This window comes from Bombus terrestris, chromosome 1 (genome assembly GCF_910591885.1).
Source record: "Bombus terrestris chromosome 1, iyBomTerr1.2, whole genome shotgun sequence".
In the NCBI taxonomy this organism is placed as follows: domain Eukaryota; kingdom Metazoa; phylum Arthropoda; class Insecta; order Hymenoptera; family Apidae; genus Bombus; species Bombus terrestris.
Genome location: NC_063269.1, coordinates 5,436,692 through 5,460,337, shown reverse-complemented (window position 1 = coordinate 5,460,337; position 23,646 = coordinate 5,436,692). Strand labels below are relative to the sequence as shown.

Here is a 23,646-nt window from a genome sequence, read left to right as displayed (position 1 = left end):
TAAGAATTAATTTTACGATCAATATATATATATATATATACACACGTTATATATATATATATATATATATATATATATATATATATATATATATATATATAATCTTATGTTTACAAACTAACTTATGTTCTTAAATAATGCTGTGGAAAAATAAATCTATATATACAAATAAATTATACCATGTTGCGTAATCTATTGTAAAAGATAATAGTTTCATTATATCCCTATAATCACATTTTGAGTCATAACTACTTCGATATTACTTTTATATCCGCGTTTACAGGTATCTAGATTGGAATACTTGGTGGTCGATTTTTGGTTAATCGTTTGAATATTCGCGGCGGCTCGTGAACGGAATAGTTGGAAGAGTTGTCGTCAGATGGTGATAGTGGCGGGCACATCCGCAGAATCAAAAAAGACAGCTGGGAAGTGTAACATCACACATCGATTCGGCGGCCCTGCAAGCTCGAAAAACTTTCCGTTTCCGCGTTTCTTGCGGCTGCTGATGTTTCTTTACAAAGTAAGCGGTAGTTTGTTTTCGTTGGTTTGATAGGAACGCGTGTGGTGCGGTGTAGAAAGTGACCGTTCTACGAACCGATGTGCTGATAGAAACGTGACTGTTGGTTATGCGGTGGTTCCTGTCACGAACAGCAGCCCTTGTTCAACCCCTGTTTCACGAGTCTCGCTGCGACGAAGGAGGGAAGCTCTGCATGATACAAGCGTGGAGGTCACTGCATTGCGGTGAGTACAATGAACGCTACTGCTTACTTTCACCGATATATGTATATTTCAGTAGTCGATTCTTTCTCTGTAAACCGATACAAACTAACGGGGTTCATTACCCTCCGTAACAAGCATGGTGTACGTCTGTAATTTCAATACAAATATGTAGTCGGAGCGTGTTTCATCCATTATATCTCTTTCTCCGTGCTTTATCGCTCGAAAAGATATACGCATTTTATCGAACGGAAATTTGAAAAAAAGGCACGTATCCGTATCATTTCTAGAGCGTTCATTTCCGGCGAACCGAATGATTTTCGAGCGGCACGAGGATAACGTAAGAATGAAGCGTGTCAGCGAGTTTTCATTCATAGGACGTGTGACTCATCAACATAGCCTGAGTTAGAAAACAATTTCGATAAGAAACCCCTGTAACACGGCGTATCGAGATCGAAATTCGTTAGGTTCGCGGTGCGATTAAAATCTCTCCCCTGTATCGGTATGGACGAGGGCATTGAATTTTCGGACAGTCCGAAGCCACGTAAGTACGTGTGCATCAAATATTTGTATGCGCACGCAGAAGCACACGTAAACCACGAAAGTGTCGACGACACCGTTGACACTGTGCTGCAAATCATTTCGACTATCATAATATGAACTTTCCTCGTGACGTTATATTCTCGGTGGTCACGAGATAAAAGCGTTCTCGATTAATATATAAGGGAACATGCCGGTGTCCGCACGGTAGAAAAAGGTCGACCATCAAAGGAACAATTACCAGCCGTGAAATCTGTTTTATCTCGTAATATTACCAAAGTGTTTTATGCAATGTACCTAGTTGGTAAACGATAAATGTAGACGGGGGAAAATAGAGGCGTTCCACGCATGGGTAAATTGTGGAAGGTGCGTTAAACTTCTAACAGGGTCTCGCGGTTCGTGTGTCCAAGTATATCTGTAATCGATTCGCAGGATCCAAAAATTCCGGCCATTGTCGTAGTCCCGATAATATACATAGGGAGGAAAGATTTTTTCTCTAGGATGAAACGACGAACCGTCGATTCTTGACTTCTTGGAATTCTGTCAGCTACTATAACCGTTGTCGTGTAACGCTAATGCAGGCTACGTGCTTGCCTGTAACAAAAGCATCGTCGTCTCCGTCGTTCATCGGTACAAGCTGACACGAGCGACGTCGTTATCCGGTGATTGTTGGTTCTCCTCGCATTCTCGGAATATTTATCAACGCGGTACACTACAGGAACAATCGCATTTGTACATACCAGTCAAGCATCTTTAATAATGGGAAATGCGATTACACGCAGGGCCGTATTGATTTTGGGCGCAAGCCGTGGTACAACCCGTTTTCAACCAGTGCCGATGGAAATTAATGGAAAGACACGTGAATTCCCTTTCCGCGTACTCTTCGTTCGCTACCTTCGTTATGTTGCATTCGCTATCTGCGAATGCTCGCTTACGAATCCGAGTGTTCCCTTAAAAGTCTTCTTTTCTCTTTCTTTTTTTTTTTTTATCCGAAACCTGTAAACGTGTCTTCGATAAATGGCTTTTCCTGGTATATTTGTTACATGGACAAGCTCCAAAACACTCGGGTACATTGCTGTCTCGCCGCGTCTATTCGTATCGCGTCTTTGAGGTCGAGTCGGGGGTAGTTTTCGATTCGTCAGTTTTAAGCTACGGCCAATCGTCGACGACGTTAATACGATTACGGTCATTGCTCTGCAAGTATCGTATGTTTCTTACGTGCTTCGGAAACTTGGTTGAAATTCAACGAATCCCTTCAATCTATTTGCGTTCGCTAAATTGACACGGAGTTATCTAGTTTTGAGGTTGCGCCATTTAACCGAGCGAAACACGTGTCATCTGATTCCCTCGGCAGTTACGTCGTCTACGATAATTGTATACGTAACTTGGTGTCTCTTTAACCGCGTTAATTTATCGCAATACCAACTGGAAACGGGGTTACAGGATCATCCTCTGGGAAAACATGGACCGAAGTGTTGCCGGGGAGGAAGCGGATGGGAAGGAATTTTTGGCGATAATCACGTGGGCAATATTTACGCGTTTCGACGCGTATAGATTTTCCATGTCAAAGTCGTAGGTACGATCGTTGTCTAACTTGGATTACGTGGAAAGTTTGGATTGACGATTCGCGTGGCAATGCCGTAGCGTATTTGGAGGTAGTGGTCTCATGTTCGCCACGATTTCTCGTTCCGTTTCGCTTTGGCCCTCGCGTCGATGCTCCTCGTCAATACGTTTACCGGTCAATCGTTATCGACTTTCCTTTTGCACGGCACCCTTTGTGCGCCGGGTTCTCGCATCAGTGATTCACCATCGCTACGGCACGATAACAATATTTTGTCGACCGATAACGCGATCTTCCCGGACAAAGGGGAACAGGGAGACGACGGGGGTGGCCACCTTAAGCCGTTTGTTCTCGATCTCTTGCTCGTAGGGTTGTTCCGTGTTTCTTCGACGTTCCGTCGAGTTTAAAGGGATGAAATACCGTTCGTTTTATTTTTTCTCCCTCCAACCATCAGATTACCGTCTCGGCTGTGTCCCTTCCGCTTTAGACGCGTCCTTCACGTGTTCTCGACGTTTCGCGATCAAATACCTTCGATCGAGTACGTCTGTTTGCGTCTTAGATTCGAAACGCGATAAATAAAAATAAAGAATGTCGCTTCCGAAAGAAGACAACAAATAGGGTGGCGGGAAGTGGGAAAGTCAGCCAATATATATCGCGGTAGAAGGACAAGCGGTGTATTAAAAAAGCTAAACTTATCGCGACAATAACAGTTTTTCCAGAGTCGGGGTTTCGACGTAGAGCCATTTTGTTGGTTCGTAAAAAAGCGGTTCTATTCAGGGACACACGGGGCCGGGTCGATTCGGTGTCCGGGCAAGCCGATTCGTAAAACTGCCGTTAACCGGCTGCCGGATAAAATTCTTTTTGCCACGAGAAAAACTTTGTTCGCTAGAGGGCGAACGAAAGAGAGAAGCGAAAAGAAGCGAAAGCGTATCGCGAAAGATGCGCCTCCAGTGTGTTGGTCGTTCCATCAAAGTCGCCCGTTCAAGGCCGGTCAGGGATACGTCGTTTTCGTCGCTAGCTGATCGTTCTTGGTTGCGCGATCAATCGAAGCTTTCTTGTTCCCCTTTCCCCTCGTCCTTTTGCCAATCTTGCGGCCATAGACCTCGCTGTGACAGGATCCTGACGCCCTGCCCGTGCGAAATTAACCCCGCGGTATATAGAGAGCTGAATTTGCATCGTATTTCGCCTTTTTTTTCTCCTTTTCCTCCGTTTTTTTAATAGTTTTCCTTTTTTTTTCATTCCTCCCTCCCCCCGCTCCCTCCCCCCTTTTTTTCGTTTTTGTTTTAAATGAAAAGTCAGGTAGTCGTCGGTCGTCGAACGTTGACGGGCGAACGAATAGAATTCTTGAAATTGTGCCCCCGTTTTTGCGTCGAGCGCGTTCCACGTATTGTGTACCAGACGTGAAAAAAAGATATACATATGGTATTGTTAGGTAGGAATTTTCGATCGCGTTTGTAGAACGTGCGAGCCGGAAGCGGTGCTCCGTTGCTGCAACTTCGGAATCGCGAGATGCGAGCGTGGATAGAATTTCTAAGATGCGCGATAAATTTGACCAAGTGTCAGAGATGATCAGCGAAAATAGTCGCGCGGACAAACTCCGGTGCTGTTTTCCGTCGATAGGTTGGTCCGTGCTATCGTAGGAGCAAATACCCACATCACGGTGTTACCTAGTGGCAGCCTGAAAGCTGCTCGTGAATCGGCTCGAGTACGACTTTCACGGGATCGCGCATGCATCCCGACATCTCACCTCGCCTATATATTACTCCGTGGCAATGTAGACGCGTGTGTATAGCTTATCAGTGGAGACTGAGGTCTCTCTCGAAAATGGATGCAATTCCAGGGGCGTACCGAGCGTTCCGCACGCGTTTAGTACCGCGATCTTCCACCGTGGGTACATATGTGTATACATACATAGACCAGGTCCAAACCTAATATCGTGTTTTGACCTCTCCTTCTCTCACAAATACACCGCCCTCGCTCGCTCTCTCAGTCAACCCCTCTGCTTACTGGCAACCCCTCTTCCCATCCTCCTTCCTCTTTCTCCGCTTCTCTCTCCGGGCGTAATCGTCGTCCTCATCCATTCGCCTCCCTGTCCCTGTCTCGCTTTTGTGCTTGCATAGGACGACACCCACAGGCAGTCACCGGCACACAAGTTTGATGTTTACTGGCTGCGGTGGTGCGTATCGTACACACTCGCGTATGCACAGGCACAAAGTGTTAAAAAGCTCGTGTAACCGCAATGCGGATATCTCGTGTGCCTATCGTCGCGCGTATGCAGATCGTGATAGCTTCCCTCTGATTCGACGCTCGTTGTTTTCTTCCAATCGGTCGCCGCAAACGATCGAACTCGATGAACCCTCTACCAGATTTTCCATCCGTCCCTCTGCGTCGCTGTATCTGCCTTTGTCGAGTTTCCAAGCACAGTCTATCGTTAAGCCGTCCGACGCACTTTCGAATCGTTCCACCACCATCGTCTTGCGAGAAATCTTTTTAGCCAACGATCCGATCTCTTTTCACGACGATTCGTTGGAAATCGAACCGATGTATAATTTTCACCGTGTATCGCGAATTTCCTCTTGTCTCTTGTTTAATTTTCGCGACCACGTGTTTCTCTCGTTCCTGTCTTTCTTCCTTGTCGCTGTTGGCTACCATTATAGTCGCGCGACAAGAGCCCCGTAGAAAATAGAAGTTTGATTGGAACAGAAGGAATTCCAATCAGAATCGCTGATTCGTCGGGCTGTGTCGTCGACTGTCACTTCGTCGCTGTTGCCACTGTCGGCTCTGCGACTAAGAGCACCAGGAAGAAACGACATCGGCTTCCCTCGTAAATAACATTTGCTTCTCCGCGTACAAACGAAGTTACGACCGTGGAACTTTGCATGAAACGAAAGACACACCGTCGGATGGGAAACGGAAAGAAAGAAACGACGAGTAACGAAAGGGTGCACTGGTTGTTGCACGCAAACAAACGCCGATTTACACAACGTCGAAGACTTCGTCGAAGTATCTCGGAGAAAATCGAGGAATATGCATACCGAGAAGCCGCGGCTCGCGAAAGCTCCGCCCCGTTATCGGTTTAACTTATTTGTAGACGCGCGTAGGGCGTCGAAACGGGCAAATCGGTTCGCGCGCACCTGTAAATTCTGCTTCGTGCAATTACAGTTTCTCGCGAAATAATCAAAAGAATTCTTTCATATGAGAAATTGTAGACATTTGCAACGACAGCAGGGCACGTGTAATTGTCAGCGCCCGATGATAGTAGCGCGTTAATGTTATTGGGAGAACCGGGCTCGCGTATTTTTTCGAAGAAACGCAGAAAGGTAAGACACGCCGCTGTGTTTCGTCCGTATAAACCGGAACGACGAAGGACTCCGGTGGTGGTGCTTTAAAGAATTTAAAGAATCCATATGGGAAGGACCAAAATGCATGCTACGAAGGCGCGACACGAGCAGAAACGAAAAGTCACGGTGCTGGTAACAGGATTTATCGCGTTCTTAGATCGTGCATCATGATACCCGGTGAATTTACAGCTCGTTTCCGTGCACTAGGGAAAAATCGATGAAGTGTTCTGCTCGAGAATATTGGAAGAGACTTTCGACCAAGAATACCAAACGATTTTCGTCGAGACTGGCCCGGATCTCTGTTTCCGGATATTTTCGAGTAAACGAGGATATATTTTTACTCGTGCATCGTTTACGAAATACTGCGCAACTTTTCAAATATATAATGTGCCGAGGCAGAATCAAGGTGTTTGTAGCTTGTTGCTGAAAATCGAGGAAAGCGTGCGGTGAAAACGATGTTCCCAAACGTTTCGTGTTAAGGGAAAGGTACAGGGGAGAGGCTGGTAAAAGCGAGGACCGGAACGCAGGAAGCAACGAACGGAAAGAGAGAGATAAACCGAATGCGTTAAGCATTCATGCAGACGTCGGGGTAGCACCGATTTCGTCGATATTTCGGTCTTCTCCACTCTGGCTTTCCCCTTGGCCCCTTCGAATAGCGACGGCAGCGTTGCTGTACTTTCGGACGCGACTTAATCACCGTGAAGGCTTCCCTTCTGCCAGTCAACGAGAAAGGATCCGGTCTTTATCTGGACTGGCACACGTTGCGTCGCTGTTAGGATTATTCTGTATCCATTCAATCGCTTCGTTAATTTTGTTCGTCGAATTACGGTAGCATTGTATCCGGACGCGATCAATATTTAGCCAAAACTATCTATCTATCTATCTATCTATCTATCTGTCTAGCTTTACCTCTTCGTTTAACGCGATGTATAGAATTTTTCACGATTCGACATTAGGAGGATTAGGTCGTGCAACGATGCGATGGTTAGTGGATGCGAGGCGTGTAGATTAGAATTGAAAATCCACGAGAATTTTGCTACTATGGATCTTTATATACATTAGAATAAATAGATCGACAGGACAGATAAACCTGTCGGCAAACAGATGTTAGTTCAGATTAAGCATCACGAGACAAGGTACAATTCACATCTCGAATCTATTTCTACCTGTTCGATTTTTACAAGAGTCGAGATGTTAGAAGCTGAACTAACCAATTGCCACTCCTTCGCCAAATTACCTGCTGCGAACGCTGTTCGCTCGATGGTATCGTTTCGATCAGCATGGTCACTAACGATCATTTACTTCAAAACCATCACCGTCGATTACGTGAGTCCTGTAAACGTTTCTACGGAGTTCCCTAACGGGTCCGTGAACAACGTCCATCTCGAATCTCCACGAACAATGGAGTTGTACGTATTTGTCGGGACTTCGCCCTATATATTTACGTTGCTTCTCCATCGAGAAGGAATTTTAGCGTCGAGGGACTTCCAAAGAACAAGCAACTCTAGCAACGAAAAACAAGAAGAGAAATTTGTTGCGACTGCTCAACTAGGTGACGATCAGTCCAGGTTGCAACTGATCGGTTGATATCGCGAATCGCGAACGCTATTAACGCTCAAGGTGGAAGTGGATTAAAGATGCCGAGTAATGTTATGTATAATTGATTTATGTGCACTGTTTGGTATAACACGAAGAGTCTGACGCTCGGATGAAGGCTGGTTTAAGATTCCTTGAGGAAGCTTCGCCTGGTCCTTATATTTTAATTCTCCGTCCCCAGGGTTTCCCTTCTTATCATGGTTTTTATGGGATGGCAATCTGTTCCTTCCAATCTTGTAATTGTGTACCCTCGTGCGCGTATATCCTCTGATGTTGCTGATTGATACCAGATGCTTACTTTAGAGCGGACCCAACGGGCGCTTAGGCTCTTGATGAGGTCTGTATCGTAAGGTTTACATCTTGAGAGGTAGGAAATTCGGACTTTCCCAAAAAAAGGCAGATGTGCTGTTCGAGTCGTAAAAAGGTGGTCATTCCAAATCCCGAAGAAAATTAAAAACGGAATTTCAGCGACAAAAGCGAACGAGCAACCATCGAAAAGAGAGTTTCGCTAATAAAGGAACAATTGAACCGCAGAGAAAACAAATGTGACAAAAAGAGGAGAAGATGACCGCAGGTCGGAAGGAAAGGGACGCTTTCATGAATGAAAACACGACGGACAGATTTCTGAATGCCCTTGAATGAAAACAACCTTGAAATTCCTAGGGTTTTAAGGGTCATGCGCTAGAAATCTGAGAATGCCAGTTTTAAGTCCTGTATGACTAAGCTACAAAGTTAGGAAAACGCGATACGATATATGTATGTTGTATGAGAACTTATTACTCCACGTGTGTTTAACATAGTAACCGACGCGCTATTCGAACGTTTCACGTTTTCTTTCCAGATATAACTAATCTACTTGTTTCTTCGTGCAATTAACGAGAAAGTTTCTTGCTGCGATAATTTGATCGATCAGAGCGGTTCTCTTTGACCTCGTTTCTCTATACAAAACCTTGCGCGTATATGTTATTGAAATTCACGCGTGGCGTATATACAAGCGTACGACGTGCACCTATGTATATTGTGTACGATGAATTTCTGCATCAGGGATTACGTACAGTTGACCCATATGCATGCGTGGTAATCGGAACTTTAGTCCTGCCTCGTACTTCATAAATATGCTACCTATAGCCATCAAATTCTAAACACGCGATTACGGTTATGGCTTTATTCTCCGCCTGTATAACGACGATCGCGTACGCAAGCTTACCAATAAAGCCTGTCGGAGCCCATATTTACGCGGCTTTCGATTTTTCATCGTTTCTCGAGCGTACCGAGATTGCGCGTAAAAATTGCAACGTACTTCAAGTAACGACAAAGTCGCGCCGTGTCGCGCAAACAGGAAAAGGAGATCGGGCAAACGGAGTTTTTTCGGTTTTCCTTCTCCTCTTGAAAACTCTTTCGGAGCTCGTTGAACCTTCAAATGCTCGTCGCTGTACGACTAATTACTATATGTTATCGTTAGAGAAATTATGTAAAGAGATACGCGGCGAATCCGTGTTCGTACACGCTCGTGCAAAAGATCGGTGGTACGGTGAATGCGCTTCGAGGCCTATTCACCCCCATGTTTTTTCCCTCCTTGTGCGCTTAGTTGTAATATATTCCGTTCTTCCGTCCGCTTGCTCTTTTGCGCGAACGTTCCCCGTAATTACTTCTTGCGTTTCGCGCGAGATGTGCGTCACCGTGAACGAGATGCAACGAGTTAGATGTGTGCACGCGACTAGCGATATATTTATCGTTTCCAGACTCGGTAGCTCGCGACGCTCGCGGAATCTTCTTTCGCTGTTGCTCTTCCCCTCTTACCTTTCTGTCTTCCGGTTTGTTAGTTTCTCTGGAATAATTTCATCGCGTCGCGATACAACTTCCATCAGCGTGCGATGTACTTTCGCCGTGACAACCGTCTCCGCCGAAATTCGTTTCATCGTTTAACGCGTCTCTTCGTCGTTTCTTCTTCGACGTTGTTTATCTGGATCGCTTTGACTTTTACATGGGAAGAAACACACGCCCTCCGCCCTTTCGTGGACGTACGATTTCAAAGCTTTCGCGTTAACCTACGTGAAATTTGCGCGAACGCTTAAGAAGCGATCAAATTAAACTCGCCTCGACGGAACTCGTTTCTCCTCCGCTATTTTTGTTATCTCCGTACTTAACGATGCATAATATAATCTCCGCCCGTTATCCGTGCCGCCATTCATTTCGCGTTAGCACCAAAGCTAGGAGTCTTATCCCGTCGAGCAGTGTGAAGCTTTATGAAAAAAGAAATCGTCCTATCGTTGGCGCCCCGTCGACTTCTTCTATTTTCCTCCGCTTCTATCTCTCGGTGACGCGGTTTTCTGCTTCCTTCTCGGCTTCGACTCTCTCCCTTTCTCCGCTCGCCAGTTGACATTATTCCGTGTATTCGCTGTGTAGAGAAATGCTTAGCCAGCACTTAGCTTCACGCGGAATAGCTTTGAATCTCTTGCCTCTATGCGCATAACCACTCTGCAGACTGAATGAAACTACGATGCATACAGCTCCGTTATGTGTTTCTCGATGGCACGCGTGCTACACGCTTGAACGTGAAAAATGGCCGCACATCGCAGTGGATTAACGCTGGTACGAGTCGACATTACGTGGCAGACGGACGGTTCGATGGCGTTGCGAGAATCACGCTGTGGGGTGTACTCGAAAAAAGAACTTATCCGTGGACGGAGAGAAACTCGGAAATCCAAAGTAAGAAGATTTGTACGAATAAGTTTCTAGGGGTGGCGGTGCGACGCTCGAGTTCGATACGGCACGTGTATCCCGTGCACTTTGTACTTACCGCGCTACTAACCCCGCTAACTTATCCCCGTGGCTCGTGACCCGTGCAAATCGTAACACGCGTGCCTTCGACGTTACTTACACGCGCTCCCTATGAATCTGCGTTCGGGCAATTTAGGTTAAATACCGAGTTAACGCCTGAAAAGACGATGGTGCTTAAATAGGGACGAGGGGTGGGCGGCGCGTGCGATTCTTCCTGTACACGTGTACGGAGTTCTGTTCGTGTTTCGTACCACGGAACGCCTGAACCGACCTACGGTTGCCGGAAAGATTCCATCGGCTGGGTTCGCTGCACGATGGGCTTCCTCGGAGTTTCTTTTTTTTCCTCGTGACTGCCATGCTTTCTCTTGGTGGATGCATAGGTAACGAATGAGGCGCACTCACGCGAAAGAAATTGCGTGTATTCGAACGTTACGTGCGGTCCTTCCCGTTCTCGTTCTTATTCGCGTTCTTGTTCCCGGCCTCGTCTTCGGTGCGCGCCATTTCCGTACAAGTGCCGCGCACACGCGGCAAAAACTAATTTAACAGGAACACATTTTGTCGCGACGAAAATTGGCTATGCGCCATCGAAAATCTCGTAACTACTTTAGTTGTTTCGCACGCGCTATTTCCTCCAGGGTGTTTTCCCCTTCTGGCACCAAACTGCCTTTAATTCCGTTTCCAGTGTTTTTGCTCGCAGCAGCCCGCTTTCCTTGTAATCGAGTATCTCGGAACGCTACGCGTTTGATCGGCAACCAGGACGCTCTCCGCGTCGCTATCTTCCGATGTCGCGATTTCAGTTTGTTTTACGCGTCTCGATACCTGCTGAGCGACACAACTTGCGCATTTTCGCGCCGGCAAGATCGCAAAGCGATGTCGATTCCGGATATAACGCGTTTCCACATAAATCCACGCTACGAAAGTTTGGCCACAACGAAGTAACCGTCGGGCTAATAGATTTGTATGTTTATTGCCTCCGCACGGTCTGCAGCTTGGTCGTTATATCGCGTGCAATTTATTCGCGTATACGTCGTCGAAGATCGTATGTCGGATGCGCGAGCGCGGGCGCCTTGTCGTCGGGACGTCTCACCCTTCGCATCACGGGACAACGAGCTACTTTGCCCAGTTGGCAGGCTTCTCTTTGGATCAAGAGACGTTGCAATGGTGATTCGTGAAACGCTACTCCTCTCTTTTTTTTTTCTTTTTCTTTCGTCTGTGCTCTTCTTTGCAGCTTGGGGAAGGGGAATACGCTCTTCGACTTCGCGTTTCCATCTTGCACACGCAAGCCTTCGAACGCCGCCGCCTCTTGCTCGATGTCTTACGTTTCAACTCGAAATATCCTCGAGAATTGGAGAATGTCGAACGCACGATACGAATTCGACCGTTGGAATTTTATTTTCCATACTTGTAACTGGATACTAACAATAAGAGCGGAAAAAGGTACAGGAAAAAAAGTTCCGATGGTTTCTTTCGTTTTATGATCTCGGGACGCGTTTTGCTCGTTAGTTTGGATGTAAAGGAAGAGGGTGGGCTGTCGCTATGTCGCGTCGCGGTGCATCTTCGGGGGTCACTTTAGCCAGCGTGGCGCGGCGCGGCACGGCGCGAGAAATTCCTATCAGGAAGGGAAACATCGAAACACACTTTTGTGAAATATGGGACGCCGGCTGCGACGCGATGTTTCCTCGAATATGAAACGGTAAACTGGAGACCGTTTTATTCGGTAATGTCGTAAGCGCGCGTGCCTGTAAAATCCGTGATATAAATAACGAAGAATCGACGGAAAGTCAGCGGACACGCGGTATTCGATAGACGATTAAAAGTAAAAATTAGTCGAATTTTCCATATTGCCGACACCGTTCGATACGACGCGTATCATTCATCTCGTTCGGTATCGAACGAAAAATTAACGCCGTGTAATTAACCCTTCCACCCTGTCGGGCCGATACGCTGGCCACGTTTAATTTCACTAATTATACGTGACCAGTAGGGATTAGCTGGCTGTCAGAGCCAACAGCCACGTCATTATGCGATATCGTTCGGAACTAAAAGGATTAAAATCGCGCAACAGAGAAAAAGATAGGTATGTATTAAGCTCGGCAAATACAAGGCGCAGCGGAACGGCACTGGCAAAAGATATTGAAAGACTCGAAAGAGTTAAGCAGCGGGCAAAAATCAGACAGAAAAGTCGATGCAACCGGTATGCCATGCATTGAATGAGGGCGCGGTGCACGGTGTTAGCCGAGTGCATCTGCACATCGTGCTGCAACAAGGTAGCCTCTTCGTCTCCCTCCCTTTTCCCCTCCTCCTTCTCTACCGAGGTTGCATTTACAAGAGGGCCGCTCGTATTTCCATCCTCGATGCCTGCTGAAAACCGAAACGCCTATGCTTCCTTCCTCTTTCTCGTCCGCCGACGAGATCGGTTCGTCGAACGATGCTGAAAACATCGTCGATACGCCGAGGCTTTTCATATTAGAATTTTTAAATATTCAACAATGCATCGTTTTTGCTGAGAATACCAGGCGCCTCTGCCCCCTCTTTATCTCTCCTTCTCTCTCTCTCTCTCTCTCTCTCTCTCGCTCGCTCTTGCTCTTCCTCTACTTTCGACGCGAGCACGTTTATATACGTGATCGATCTCAGCTGCGTTCCCTCGATATTCTAATATCGCAATGATCTTCTCGGATAAATTACATTTTATATGACGTTTCGTGATAAATTAGGTTTCGCCCGTGTTCGCACAACAATGGCACAGTATTCTTCGGCGATGTATTTTTCGAAGCGCGTCCCGCTTTTAGCGACAAACATCGAAATTGAGAAACAACAAGAGAGTTGTACGCTGCGTCGAGTTTGGAGCAACGATCGCGTCCTGACGTCACAAAATACGTGTAATCGTTTGAAACCATTTTACCATCCATCTGCGGTAGATACCGTTGTTCGGCAATGACCGTTTCAAACACCGACTCGATCGTGCATCGAACCTTGACCGGTAACGCTGTGATTCGGAGTTTGAACCAAAATGGAATCGTCGCTTTGCTGCCGGATGGTATCGTTGGCATCCTAACGTCAAGATAATCTTCCACGATTTTGCCTCGAGTCGTGGCTCGATGTTTCCGGTGTTCCTCGTTAGCGACCGCTTCACGGTATTTCACTCTAGCGAGTATTCGATTTTTGAGCTGGCTACCCCGAGAGCGTCGGCATCGTGCCAGCGTTTCCACCGGAGGATTACAATTTTTAAATATTCAACGCCCTCCGCGAGGAAATACGAGAACGGTCGATGTCAGCCACATCCTCGATGCTCTGATATATCGCCACGATCTTGCCAGTCGTGTAAATATGAAACCGGAATTTTTGTATAGAAAATACACGTTTATTGTATAAAAATAATTAAAAATATTTTATTCGAAGTATTGCCCATCGCTAGCTATACATTTTTCCCACCTGTCTGGCAATTGGTGGATGCCACGCCAAAAAACTGTCGCTCTTTTGAGGCAAACCAGTCATCGAGCCATTTTCGTACATTTTCGTAAGAAGCGAAGTACTGGTCAGAAAGTGCGTGTTGTTCTGAGTCGAAAATGTTTGTGAGATGTCAACAAAGATTTTTGGCATCAATGACGCAGTTTAGTGATGACTACATTATGAGTTGGGGCCATCTATAGGCAAATTCCGGTTTCATACTTACAGATCTGATAGATTGTGAAGCGCGTTTCGCTCGTCTGTCGAGATGTTTTAAATGTTGTATTTCGTGATAATTCACAGCCGCGAAAAGAAGTCGAAGAAACTCTTTCGTTGACCGATTCGCCCCTAAAACGCTACGTATCTGCGATCTGTTTTTCGAATTCCAAGTATCGTCTGGAAGTTTGGTGGTCGAATTAAAGTTTCAAATATTGAACGGTGCGTTGTTGCGTCGGCAAGATACAACGACTTGCCACGGTTTCGATAGTCACGCGCGATACTTGGCACGGATATCCAAAGAATACGAAATCGGGTATAACTATAACGCGGGATACGCAGTCGTATTCTTCTACGGCGTTCCTGAAAATATTTCTGCTCCAGCTGAAATCGCAGAACCGATCGGTCGTTATGCTTGAAGACGGTCCACCGTTTCCTCGGTCGATTCGCTCGTGGAGTGAGAAGTTTTGACGGCGGCACGGTGGTGGGTGCCAAGTAACTTTATTGAAAAGTATCTAGGTAAGTCTCGAAGAACAAAGGTAGTGCTCCTCGCGCGATTCTTCCTCTTTGGTTCGCGCTCCGTATCCCTCTTTCTCTGACTACAGCTTCGTGCCCGGCCCTGAACGGAATATTGCCTTTTTGTCGTCGTGCAAGCAAAATCCTTTCCTCCTGCTCGAACACTCGCTGGAAATTGACTCTGCTTATATCGGCTTACCCACGGCTTTGCAGCCTCTTGGCCTGCGTTTCCCTTTCTCTTCTGCTCGTCGTGACGCGTCGTTCTCCTCTCTTCGATTGCCTTCTTGCCGCGCTCGAGGTTTTCTCTTTCGGTTTCATCGGGCCGCGCCTACCGTCTGTCGCGGGGCCCTTTGTAACGTCGTTCCCGTCCCATCTTCGCTCGAGAAAGCCAAACTCCGCAACCACGAAGGCGACGTCGGAACCCGTGTGCGATGGCGCCAGGGCCAACGGTGCCGCCGCGGAATCAATTTTTCCGCGCTCGGGGGACGATCTTCCTGCATCGAAGAATTTTATTCCTCGTCGAATCGTTCCCGATCGAATGAATAATTCATCGTTAAGAAATTTCGAAGATGCTCCATTGCGCCTGAACTTGGCGTCACGCGACCGCCGTACGGGTATATCGGACTTATGCCCCGAAGCAGACACACGTGCTCTGGCTGTTGCGAATTTGCACGGAAATTCCACGCGTGTTCTTTTACTGGCTCCCACTAATCTCGATATATCTTCTTTATGGACGTTCGCGTTTGATTTATTTTTACAGCGAAATCTTTTTTCGTCACGTGTATACAACGCGTAATGGCATTCTTGGGAGTGTAGCGATGCGAACATCTGGTATCGATACGCGCAATTAGACTTTTGATTCCCGTGACTTTTGTTGAGATACACCGTATACGCCGGATAATGTGACACAGGCCGGTCGGGTATATGGGTAACCGCGTATCGTAGACAAATATCTCGCTCCTTTCTGGTCGCATCTGTGTAAGCTGTGCCACCAATCGCGCATGTGGTGCTCGATGACTCACAGTCCCGTGCACTTTTCTTACCCTCCACTAATATTCCCTACGCCCTTTTTCCACGCTGTGACTCGGCGGAGCGGACGTTAACGTTCCTTCCGTGGGAGAGGCTGTGACGCGTATTTCTAGAAGAACTTGCGTCTTCGTTCGATCGAGCTGCCGGGACTTGCGGTAGTTAGCCGCGCGTAGTTTCGTTTTCGTATTCGCTCTCGTGGTTGTAGACTGTATTAACGGCGCTCCTTTCAACCGTTTTCGGCCTGGAAAATCTCTCTTGGAGTTTCATAAAAATTTGTTTGGCGCGAGAAGAAAGAGCTACTTTCCTCGTGCGATGTCTGTAAAGTATGCCACTTTACAGTCTAACGTGTTGCGGATGCATCGGGATTTTCTTCGCAACTTTTTCTCGCAGCACTCGAGGCGTGTTTCCAGTTAATTCGAGCGAAGTGCTTCGAAGGTTCGTAAATAGTTGTGGAAACATAGCGAATGCGAGCAACAGAGACGACGAAGGAGGGGAGGAAATGAGAAAAAAGGAGAGAGAGAGAGAGAGAGAGAGACAGAGCTTAGAGACGAGAGTGTTGCCTCGGTTTGACTTTCCATACGTTTAAGAAAGTTTCGCACTAATTTTGCCTTTCTTTCTCTTCGATGCCGTGTTTTTTTTTTCTTTTTTGACATGGAATTTTGTATAAATAGCGAAAAAGAGAAAATGTCCCCGACGCAATCGGGAAATCGTCTATGCGACTTCTCGACAGCGATAAAAACTATTTTCTAATTTAATTTCCTCGTCTTCGTTTCTTTTCACCGAAATTTTCAACGTTTCTTTGTCTCGTTGCCAATTTAAGGTATGGTTGTTCGTAATGGTTTGTCACGTTTCTCGTTACGGTACGTTTGCGTTCCTCAAATGTTTGCCAAACATGTTTCCATGTTCGTAGTCAACTTTATCCCGCGGTGATATTAAAAAATGTTTGCATTCTCTCCCTCTTTGTTGGCTGTTTGCTAGCAAATAGCTGCATATAGAGAGAAAAAGAGACGGAGGAAAGTCGATGAGACATTTGCATTTATTCCAGCGTTTCGCGTCATAGATTTTTGCCTTCAAATTTTTGATTCCGTATTTTATTCCGAAATCAGGTCTTGGCGATACATTTGAGCTACGTCTATACGCAACATCTAACGTGTACGTCGATTTTCGACCCTGTCAATTTGTTATTGACGATGATCCACCACTCCCTCGACCCTGTGTCTACGTCCGTTCCCCTCTGCTGCCTACTTGATCGGTCCAATCGAAGTTTGATACTCGGTCCGTGCTTTTATTACCTGCAGATAGACCCATATAAATCTTCCTGCATCCGCGAATTCGCGATACACGTTCCCATATATAGGTTACACGCGTAATTCGACGGGAAACGACGTTCCGTTCGCACGCATTTATCGAAACGTTCGTCGAGGGCATCGATTCGCGATGAACGTTTTTCGATGGTCGAGCCGTTAACAGCAGATTTTTCTATTAAAACGGAGCGCGGTTTGTTCGTCCGATTTTACCTAATTCATTTTCTTTCGCACGGTTAAGCTTATCGAATTCGCGTTTCAAGATAACGATAGCGGACAAAGTTGCGAAGCCTGTTCCAATATTTGTCAATTATTAACAACGCGCGTAGAAAATATTTTACTGTTTCATCTACGCGTCAAGTTTCATAAAAATTGATGCGTAACGCTTTTACACGACCCTCTTACAAGTTTCTGGTCGACAACGTGGGCTCGTTCGGGGCTCTATTTTTATCCTTGAACCGATTCAAGACGAAAACTTTCCTTCTTTTTTTTTGTGTCGGCTGTTACCGACATAGAACACGAAAAAATGTCTGCTGTTGGCAGGAAGTTTCGATTCACGGACGGAGATCCGGAGAAACCTTCGCTGTTTATTAGGAGCTGTGATTTCCCTTAAAAATAAAAGATAGCTTCGCGGGCGTTCCTTCAACTTTTCCGAAGACGGTCCTTCCCAGCTTTCGCGTCAAATACGATCAGGATAAAAGCAAATTTTTCTTAAATCTTTTCCTTTGCGCAAATACGACTGGCAAGTTTCCCTTAGCTCGTAAACGAGTGAAATACCGAGATGGTGGATCTATTAAAAGACTTAGACTTTCCAAAGAATACCAATAAAAGCGTGCTTCTACCGCAAAGAAAAAAGTTTCTTTCCCTTTACCGATCATAGATTATATGCATTTTGGAGGAATTCGCGTGAATCGTAAAGCTTTTAACTCGTGCAAGCTGCGAACGATATAGCTACGCTTGTTTACAAGTGCAAATCACGGCTTCCCTTCTTTGCCGATAGGAAGATGTATTTTTATCACGAGGTTACCGGAAGTGAAGAGTTTGAGTGTTTCGTTTGGGTGGTAACCGACATACAGGGCCCGACAGACTTTTTCCAAGGACCCTTCTTCGTTCTTTTATAGACCAAGGTGACGCGACGACTGGCAGACTAATCGCCTCGCGATGTCTGCTAACTTTCACATCCATCTTCACATGTATCTAACATTCACGCCCGTTAATTTTCATTTTCCTATTCACGTGGCAAGATTTATTCTGCGTTAATTCAGCCTGCATCGCATAGTTGCAATCTTTCAACGGTCGTAAAATCGAAAAAGCTTCTTCGGGAAGTAACCATTTCCTCGGTTCCGATGTATCTTTTAACGATCCGTATGAGCATTTCGATCCAGCTACGTTTAAGTAACATTTGGCAAACTAATAAATGCGATACACACTGACGAATACTCATTTGATCCGATTTGGAATTTTCTAAAAAAAGAAAATCCTTCGTTATTCGGATAAAATGTAAAATATACGATACGATCTGCAGGATCGTTGTATCGTTTGAAATCAAAGAACTAACGATAGCCGCGATTGTATTGGAGGGAATTTTTCCGAGCAAGAAAACGAGCATGATTTTTAACTTGGCCGTTGGATCGACCATCCATCGTCCGGATTGTAGACTGTACCGAGTTTTGTTTTTATATGAGTTACCTTTTGTTCTCGCGTATCTGTTACCAGGGGCCATTGTAATCGTCGTAAACGGATTTGCACGCGCAAATCATCATTCCAGCGTATCGAGGTAAAATTCAATTCCTCCTCCACACCCTTTGTCTCTCCCCCTCCCTTCATCCTAACCCCGTATGGCGAAACGGCGTCGCGGAGGAAACATTCTTTCTCTTGGCGAATGGAAAGTCGATCGCGTGAAAGGGGAATGCGAAGACGAGGGTGCGCGATAGGGGTGAATACCGTGAGAGAGGGAAAGAGACGGAGAGAAATCGAGTAGAAATCCAGGAGCACCGTTGGAACTCGGAAACGATGTAACGAAGTTTGGACTCGGCGTAACGGAAGTCAACCGATACTTGGTTCACGGAGATGTATGTGTGCGCATCCAACACCGTGGATAGCCGTATCTTGTACCGTGCCACGCGGTGGTTACGATTTTTTTCCCGAACACGTAGAGTGAAAAGTGCGGTTACGAATTCCGCATGCCATCGTGCAATGCCGTCGCGAGCCGTTCTGTCACCCTCGGCAAATTGAAATTTCCGACAGTCTCTCCCTTCTCCATTTGCCCTCTGTTCCCTCCGCTCTTCCATTCCGCTTCTCTTGCTCTTTTCCAATTCCTTTCACTTCTACCATCGTTCCGAAGACATTTGGAAGTCACTGGGACAAATCGATATTCAGAGTTCAAAGTTCGTCAAATCTCGATTTTGACGTTCGCTCTCAAAATCCTCGGTTACCAGGTGTCCGTAAATATAATTTTATATAAAACCGTCATAACGTCTGATATTTAAAGATCTCGCGGGTCTCTATTTATCGTCACTTTATCGCGGTTGGGAACATTTTTTTTCCCGCCGCGTAATTACCTCGCCGAATCGGCGAACACGGAACGATTTTCTTGAATATTTCAAATAGTGGAAATAGGTCGTGACGATTTTCATGAAATTTTTATAAATCACTGGAATCTGCTTCTGGTCGGGGTTTAGGGCAGCTCGTAATTCCGCCGGATTCCCGAGCAATAGGACAAAAAGAAGGAGCATCAGTGAGGGATTCGAAGATGCGCGAGAATCGAATTACTGCCATCGGAAATGATTTATATTCCGCGAATTCGAGGAGTTTCCTTAACCCATTTCTCGGAATTTTAAGGCGCGCGCTTTTTCCCTTCTCGAAGAGAACGTTGTGAGGCCCAGCCTGTTTTTCTTCCCCTTTCTTTTCTTCTTCTTTTTCTTCTTCTCCTTCTTCTTCTTTTTCTTCGTTTTCGCCCTCGTCCTCATCCCTCGTCTCGTCGATTGCGTCTCTGCAACTTCTCTCTTCTAGTCTTTCGTCGATCTTTTCTACGCTGTCTATCTCTCCATCTCTCTTGAAACTCTTAGAGAAGTTCCTCGTGCGTTACACGTTTCCGCGAGCGGAAATTGTCCTGTCTCACAAATCATGCTCGTCCTTTCCACCCTTCTTCTCTCTCTGTTCTCTCCTTTTCTTTCTTTCGCTGTACACCGTGCTTGTACGTCACGACACGCGCAAACATAAAAGTTGGCGCGAACTTTGTACAAGCATAACTCGTGCACGAATTCGAGTCATTCATACGCTATCACTTGCAAAAGCTTTTCCTTTCTTCGTCGTAGCAGAACAGTTTTATGGATTTCACGCGGTCTGGCTCATTACCGTGTTTCGCATCTTCTCGAAGAGTTTCGTTGCACGCTGCACAAGATAAGTTAGATACTTGGCTCGAACTCGCTAATCAAGCTATAAATTGCTTTCTCTCTCGCTATACAACACGCCGATAAAAATCTCTCGAACATCGTGCAACGACTCGACCGATCTTCTTCCCCGATTCATCCCTGTAAAACGCATTTTATTTTTATCACTATATCGAAGTTCATATTTTATGCAACGACAACGCTTTATAGTTCATCTTGTAGCGAGTTGGAGCGGAAAAAAGATGTTACTTTTTACCATGATCTATCTTCATTTTTGGCTTTTACGCTGTTAATAAAGAATTTAGGCATTACGAGGATGAGGGGCCAACAAAAAAGGCGAATTAATTATTCGACGGTTAAAATAAGGACAGTAGCGGGTAGAGTCGAGGGAAGAATATACGGGCAGCGCACGGCTTGATTATTACCTCGTTTATTTTTCTTTATCCGGGAAGGGTAGCGCGAATCGAGCGAATTTAAGCAGGACAGGATCCAATTTAGCGGAACTAGCCTCGTTGACGTGTTTACGGGACGACGTCGATAAAACGAACCTGATCAATTCGAGTTCCCCGAATCTGTAATACCCGTGCTAATTAGCGAGCGCGCTAATCTCAGAAGAGCAACTATTCCGAGGGCGATCTCTGCAATCGCATACATATATATATATATATAGTACATGGCGCATAACTCTCATTGAGCTCACGCTTTAGGTGCGTTTTTGCCGCTTTGCGATTTCAGCTTCTGACGTAGTATCATAATGGAGATTTATCGAATCGAGGCAATAGAAAAGTTGATACGCGGCCGATCGCGAAACGCTTTTCCAGTCACGACAGAAACAGATTGAAATACAGCAACGAAGAAGGAGAAGATCCTTTCGTGTCGGCTTGTAATAGATTAAAAAACTTTTTTCACAAAGTTCTCTGCTTCCACCTAATCAGCATGCACGAATGTGTCGGCAAGCGCTCGACGCGAAGATACACTAATTAAGTCGTTCTGAATTAATCGCCTGGTAACGAGGCAGTTCCGTTCTAGGTCAAAGTTGTTTGAGTTTTTAAATCGAAGTTGCGCCCAGTTCACGCGACTACCAGTTTTCACTTCTCCTCGAAAGTCTCGAAAAGACTTTGCGTCGCGAGTCTCGCGATCGAGAGGCGCATCTAGTTTATCCTCTGTTAAAAATTACAAACGAAAATATCGCTAGAGGTAAATGGAACGACCGCTGCAAGTACGATATTACAGAAGTTTACGACAGTTGGCTTCTTAACTTTCGTTGTCGAGCAAAGACAGGCAGCGGATTTCCCATGGTTCGTTATAGTCTTCAATTTCTTGTCTCGCCGCGGTATCGATTCCACGGTGTGATATCAATTCCAGTCTGGTGGTGGAGCACTTTGAATCGAAACCTTTTAATCGAAGGTCGAATCCTTGAAGCAGAGTGACGAGGGACAGGCCTGAAAAAGAGCCGCGAGAGGAATACCTAACTCGGATCCCCCGAGGATAACGTCGATAAAAACGCCTCCGCGTCGCGGAGATTCATCAAGTATTTTGCCGAAGAGCGGCAGGTGACATGGGAGATTACTTTTGCGTTTGTGCGGTCAAACACGACCACGTGAAAGTTTCTGTAACGAGCGTATATATCGCACGGGCAGCACCTATCCTATAGGTCACCGATACGTCTTAGCTTAAAGGATTTCACTTTTATACGCAATTTCTGTTACTCTCGGCCACCGGTTTTAAACAACATCCTGCAAAGTTTACGTAATTTATGTTCTTTAACGCGCTCGTATATTTTCTATCGTTTAAATAGATTTCGTTAAATTTAAAACGCGAACGTCGAACGCTTATAATTCGTTTCACAAGCGAATTAATACGAACCCCGTAAGTTCTCATAACATCATTGTGTATTTTTGAATAATGGTCGATAATTAAAATATTATTATATCGAAGAGTGATTCCGATATTCGCACGAGGAAAAGTCCCGACTTTAATACCGATTTAATACCGGTAAACTTTTATATCGGTGTTCCGATCGAAACAATACATTTTTTGTCTTCTCGACCTACTTCTCGCGATGAATTCGCGATTCCTCCGACGTATGGGAACTAAATTCGAACGAGCCTAACCCGCGAGCAAATTTTTGTTTTCCGTGCTCATTTTGTTCTTTTTTTAAGCAAGCATTCAGAAACGGTAGCAGTTCCGTGCTATACGCGAACTCAGCTTAAATGGCCTAACCAGTTTCACCCAGAAAATGTTTTCCATGTAACGGCCTGACGGAAGTTGGACTTCGACGGACTTAATTGGGTTTTGTTCCACGCCCTTCGATCGCTCGACTGGCTGCTGCCGCGACTTTTGCCCTCTGCTTCTCTCTCTCTCTCTCTCTCTCTCTCTCTCTCTTCACTCTTTCTCACTCTTTCTCTCTCACCCTTCGTGACGAGTGCCAGAGCAACGTATCCGCGTTTTCCACGCGTTTTCCATCGGGATTTTCCTCGTTGTACGGCTATCGATCCCCTTTCGTCCTCTTCTTCTCTCGGTAGCCTTTCTTTTTCTGGGAACACGGACAGACTGCTGCTACTCTTTCTTCCGCTCTCCTCTCGTCGCTGGTCGCCCCGCCAAAAATCGAATCGTTGGCAAGCACTCCCGCGGGACAGTTTTATGGGTTTTTATTTTTTTAACCTACATTCCCTGTGCCACCGGTGAAACGCGCTTAACCCCTGCTTGTCCGATAGTAAATGGAAATGCGCGCGATGAGGGAACTTACTCCGCTGAAAAATCGGTCCGAGCAAAGCTCCGTCGTTTCTTATCGTTAGTAGCAACGATCGCGTTGTAATCGGAATGTATCGTACGTCTGTTTTTTAACAGAGTGGACGTATCAACGTGGAGAAGTTGAGGCTTGCGAAAATTTGTATTCGATAAAAAATTTCTGCAGCGAAAATAATATTTTGTCCATAGTTGACGTATCTCTTTCTACAGAGATTGTATATCTTCAGTTGGTCGAATATCGATCCATTTCCTCCCTTGTGTTTCAGCATCCGTGCGACGAGCATTGCTACCGACGTTTTCCACCTAGAAAACGTGAACTGTGTAACATTAAGCAAAAGATAGTGGACTTGGACAGAGTCGATCCCGAGGGACGATTTTGCGAGTGTCTTTCGCACCCTTCGACTCTTCCGTCCCTCCGCACGAGATCTTTACACTCACCCTTTCGTACCTCTTCG

At 45.8% G+C, this 23,646-nt stretch overlaps 1 protein-coding gene across 2 annotated transcripts in view; it reads left to right on the top strand.

Moving 5' to 3' along the window:
• The first annotated feature begins 423 nt into the window (after positions 1-423).
• The window catches only part of LOC100646648 (semaphorin-1A), a 145,595-nt gene continuing 122,372 nt past the window's right edge, over positions 424-23,646 (top strand). For both annotated transcript variants that reach the window (XM_012309222.3, XM_003393088.4), the window contains exon 1: positions 424-741. The gene's annotated coding sequence lies outside the window, so the exon portion shown is untranslated. The remainder of the gene's footprint in view (positions 742-23,646) is intronic.